The following is a 5,667-nucleotide window of genomic DNA, read 5'->3' as shown; positions in this document are numbered from 1 at the left end:
CAGTATATATATATATATATATATATATATATATATATATATATATATATATATATATATATATATATAAAAGCTTAATACAAATCTACCGTACATATTCCTGTCGAATTCAGGAATCTGTTCTTAGACTTAAAAGCAACTCTTCTCCACTATGATAGCTGATTAGTGAGTTTGCAGCACGTGGTTATTTATCATGAATATATATCAATAACAATGTGTTGCAAACACTAATCAGCTATTATAGGGGAGATGAGTTTATTTCAGATCTAAAAACAGAGTCCTGAATTCGACAGGAATATGTACGGTAGACTTGTAATAAACTTGTATTTGTCTTAATAGCATGCTTAGTTACAGTCTCTGTAAGCATTGTTTTGGGTAAGAGGCATAGGTTCGAATTTCTGCCCAGCCAGAAGCTGTTATCATTAATGAATTTCTAGTGGATATTCATTCCCAAACATAGAATTCGATATTAAATGCCATTGTGGTTGATATTTACGTTAATTAAAATCAAGAGTGTTAGTCATACACACACACACACACACACACACACACACACACACACACATATATATATATATATATATATATATATATATATATATATATATATAGTAGTCTACATAAGGAAAAATGAAAGTTGTGTATATGTAAAAATGCTCAACAGTTTCGTCCGCCAATAGACCTCTTCTTGGAGCGTTTATTATACAATGAAATATTACACACGTTTGTACATACAGGAAAGGCTTCAAATCATGAAAAAAAAAAAAAAAGATATAATTATACTATTACTACCCAACAGGCAAAAGTCACTTAACAAGGGGATAAAAGTAGTAAAAGTTGAAACTACAAATTTACATGAAAACAAGTAATGGAATGTTTGACAAGCACCCAAGTAAATAAAACAAGCCAAAAAAGAAAGAACTATTGAAAAACATTTTCAAGTTTGTATTGACACTTTACAGTGTAAGATAAAAGGATCCAATTTATATATGCCTGGAGATAAATTAAAATTCTTATTCCTACTATAAAATATACATGCTGATTCAATGACATTCCTCTCTATAAAATCAGTATTCTTGAACAAAATTTGTGACTGTTGCCAATCTACTGGATAACTACATATATTATTATGTATACAAATGGCATTACTTTTGTTGTTTGTTCTTATATTATACTTATGGTTTAAAATTCGCTTATCTAATGATTTTCCAGACTGTCCTATATAAAAATGTCCACATAAACATGGTATCTTATAAACTATACCCTCATCACTGTCAGGTGTGTTGCAAATCAGATTTCTGCCTATTGTATTCCTATAAGAAAATGCAGTATGAATCCCCAACAATCTAAGAGGAGCGATTACAGACTCAAAATTGGGATGGTATGGTAGGGACAGAAAATTAGTTTTACTTATCATATTTTATTCGCCCCAAAGGAATATGATAAGTAAAACTAATTTTCTGTCCCTACCATACCATCCCAATTTTGAGTCTGTAATCGCTCCTCTTAGATTGTTGGGGATTCATACTGCATTTTCTTATAGGAATACAATAGGCAGAAATCTGATTTGCAACACACCTGACAGTGATGAGGGTATAGTTTATAAGATACCATGTTTATGTGGACATTTTTATATAGGACAGTCTGGAAAATCATTAGATAAGCGAATTTTAAACCATAAGTATAATATAAGAACAAACAACAAAAGTAATGCCATTTGTATACATAATAATATATGTAGTTATCCAGTAGATTGGCAACAGTCACAAATTTTGTTCAAGAATACTGATTTTATAGAGAGGAATGTCATTGAATCAGCATGTATATTTTATAGTAGGAATAAGAATTTTAATTTATCTCCAGGCATATATAAATTGGATCCTTTTATCTCACACAGTGTAAAGTGTCAATACAAACTTGAAAATGTTTTTCAATAGTTCTTTCTTTTTTGGCTTGTTTTATTTACTTGGGTGCTTGTCAAAAATTCCATTACTTGTTTTCATGTAAATTTGTAGTTTCAACTTTTACTACTTTTATCCCCTTGTTAAGTGACTTTTGCCTGTTGGGTAGTAATAGTATAATTATATTTTTTTTTTTTTTTTATGATTTGAAGCCTTTCCTGTATGTACAAACGTGTGTAATATTTCTTTGTATAATAAACGCTCCAAGAAGAGGTCCATTGGCGGACGAAACTGTTGAGCATTTTTACATATACACAACTTTCATTTTTCCTTATGTAGACTACTATATATTGACTTATCTTCGTGCTGAGGAAGATTACATCTGTAATATATATATATATATATATATATATATATATATATATATATATATATATATACATATATATATATATATATATATATATATATATATATATGTGTGTGTGTGTGTGTGTATATATATATATATATATATATATATATATATATATATATATATATATATATATATATATATATATATATATATATATATATATATATATTTCTACCTGCCAAGTTACAACCCTATTTGTGTCCGATCTATCGGAGTCCAGGCATGGATGGCTATATATGAAAGGTCTGGGACTCACTGACGGGTGTTAAGTACCAGGAACCTACACGGAGAGGAGCAGGTATGCTGGCTGTTTAGTTCGCTGTATTTAATTGTAGCACCTCTTTAGCCCACATTTTCAGGTTCCTTACCTCTAGCATCAGGGCCTTTTTGACCTCTTATTTTGAGTTCGCTTCTAGCATTTAAGGTTCTTTGACCTCTATTTTGAAGTGCCTTATCTCTAGCATTAGGGGCTTTTTTTAACCTCTATTCTAGGTGTTTTAACTCTAGCTTTATGACCTCTATATTTTTAGATGCCTTATCTCTAGCATTAGGGTTTCTTTTACCGATATTTTTAGGTGCCTCAACTTTAGCTTTACGGGCTTTATGACCTCTATTTTTAGGTGCCTTATCTCTAGCATTAGGGCCTTTTTTACCTCTATTTTTAGTTACCTTAACTTTAGCTTTAGGGGCTTTATGACCTCTATTTCAAGGGGCCTTATCTCTAGCATTAGGGACTTTTTGACCTCCTATTTTAAGGTGCCTTATCTCTAGCTTTAGGGGCTTTATACCTCTTATTTTGAGGGGCCTTATCTCTAGCATTAGGGGCTGTTAGACCTCTTATCTTTTGGTGCATTATCTCTAGCCTTAGGGAATTTTTTACCTCTTTGTTGAGGTGCCTTATCTCTAGCATTAGGGCCTTTTTTACCTCTATTTTTAGTTACCTTAACTTTAGCTTTAGGGGCTTTATGACCTCTATTTCAAGGGGCCTTATCTCTAGCATTAGGGACTTTTTGACCTCCTATTTTGAGGTGCCTTATCTCTAGCTTTAGGGGCTTTATACCTCTTATTTTGAGGGGCCTTATCTCTAGCATTAGGGGCTGTTAGACCTCTTATCTTTTGGTGCATTATCTCTAGCCTTAGGGAATTTTTTACCTCTTTGTTGAGGGGCCTTATCTGTAGCATTAGGAGCTTTTTTATCTCTATTTTCAGGTGCCTTAACTTTAGATTTAGGGGCTTTATGACCTCTATTTTTAGGTACCTTACCTCTAGCATTAGGGGTTTTTTATCTTTATTTTAAGATGCCTTACTTCTAGCATTAGGGATTTTTTTACCTCTATTTTTCGGTGCCCTATCTCTAATATTAGATTTATTTTACCTCTATTTTTAAGCACCTTATCTCTAGCATTAGGGACTTTTTGACCTCTGTTTTGAGGTACCTTATCTCTAGCGTTAGGGACTTTATGACCTCTATTTTAAGGTGCCTTATCTATAGCATTAGCGGCTTTTTGACCTCTGATTTTGAGGTGCCAAGTGCCTTATCTCTAGCATTAGGGAAATTTTTTACCTATATTTAGATGTGCCTTATCTCTAGCATTAGGGTCTTTTTTTTACCTTTGTTTTTAGGTGCATTTACTTTAGATTTAGGGGCTTTATGACCTTTGCTCAAAAGGATTAACGGTGATGAAGTGTGGGACAGAGGTAGATGGAGAACGCTGGCCAGAAACAACGATCACACATAAAAGTGGGAAAAGATGCAGACAAAGAAGAAGATGACCTCTATTTTTAGGTGCCTTATCTCTAGCATTAGGGGCTTTTTGACCTCTGATTTTGAGGTGCCTTATCTCTAGCCTCTAGCATTATGGACTTTTTGACATTATTTTGAGGTGCCTTATCTCTAGCATTAGGGGCATTTTGACCTATATTTTGTAGCACCTTGTCTCTAACATTAGGAGCTTTTTTACCTCTATTTTTTGTTGCCTTTTTTTCTAGCACTAGGGGCTGTTTGACCTCTATTTTGTGGTGCCTTATCTCTAGCATTAGAGTTTTTTTACCTGTATTTCAAGGTGCCTTATCTCTAGCATTAGGGTTTTTTTTACCTCTATTTTGAGGTGCCTTATCTCTAGCATTAGTTGACTTTTTACCTCTATTTTGAGCTGTCTTATCTAGCATTAGGGGCTTTTTGACCTCCATTTTGAAGTGTCTTATCTCTAACATTAGGGGATTTTTTACCTCGATTTAGAGGTACATTACTTCTAGCATTAGAGGCTATTTGACCTCTATTTCCAGGAGCCTTATATATAGCATTAGGGGCATTTTGACCTCGATTTTGAGTAGCATTACTTCTAGCATTAGAGGCACTTTAACCTCTATTTTAGGTGACTTATTTATAGCATTAGGGGCTTTTTGACCACTATTTTGAGGTGCATTACCTCTAGCATTAGAGGCTCTTTGATCTCTATATTTAGGTGCCATATTTATAGCATTAGATGCTTTTTGACCTCGATTTTGAGGTGCATTACTTCACGCATTAGAGGCTCTTTGACCTCTATTTTTAGGAGCCTTATCTATAGCATTAGGAGCTTTCTGACCCCTATTTCTAGGAGCCTTATATATAGCATTAGGGGCTTTTTTACCTAGATTTTGAGGTGCATTACTTGTAGCATTAGAGGCTCTTTGACCTCTATTTTTAGGTCCTTATTTATAGCATTAGGAGATTTCTGAACTCTATTTCTAGGAACCTTATATATAGCATTAGGGGCTTTTGACCGATTTTGAGGTGCATTACTTATAGCATTAGAGGCTCTTTGACCTCTATTTTTAGGTGCCTTATTTATAGCATTGGGGGCTTTTTTACCTCAATTTTGAGGTTCATTACTTCTAGCATTAGAGGCTCTTTGACCTCTATTTTTAGGTGCCTTATTTATAGCACTAAGGCCTTTTTGACCTAGATTTTGAGGTGCATTACTTGTAGCATTAGAGGCTCTTTGACCTCTATTTTTAGGAGCCTTATTTATAGCATTAGGAGCTTTCTGAACTCTATTTCTAGGAACCTTATATATAGCATTAGGGGCTTTTGACCGATTTTGAGGTGCATTACTTATAGCATTAGTGGCTATTTGAGCTCTATTTTAGGTGCCTTATTTATAACATTAAGGCCTTTTGACCTCGATTTTTAGGTGCATTACTTTTAGTATTAGGGGCTCTTTGACCTCTCTCTTTAGGTGCCTTATTTATAGCATTAAGGCCTTTTTGACCTAGATTTTGAGGTGCATTACTTGTAGCTTTAGAGGCTCTTTTACCTCTATCTTTAGGGGCCTTATATATAGCATTAGGGCCTTTTTTACTTAT

The sequence above is a fragment of the Palaemon carinicauda genome, chromosome 4 (assembly GCF_036898095.1).
Source record: "Palaemon carinicauda isolate YSFRI2023 chromosome 4, ASM3689809v2, whole genome shotgun sequence".
NCBI classification, from domain to species: Eukaryota; Metazoa; Arthropoda; class Malacostraca; order Decapoda; family Palaemonidae; genus Palaemon; species Palaemon carinicauda.
Note: the sequence above shows the minus strand (reverse complement) of the source record.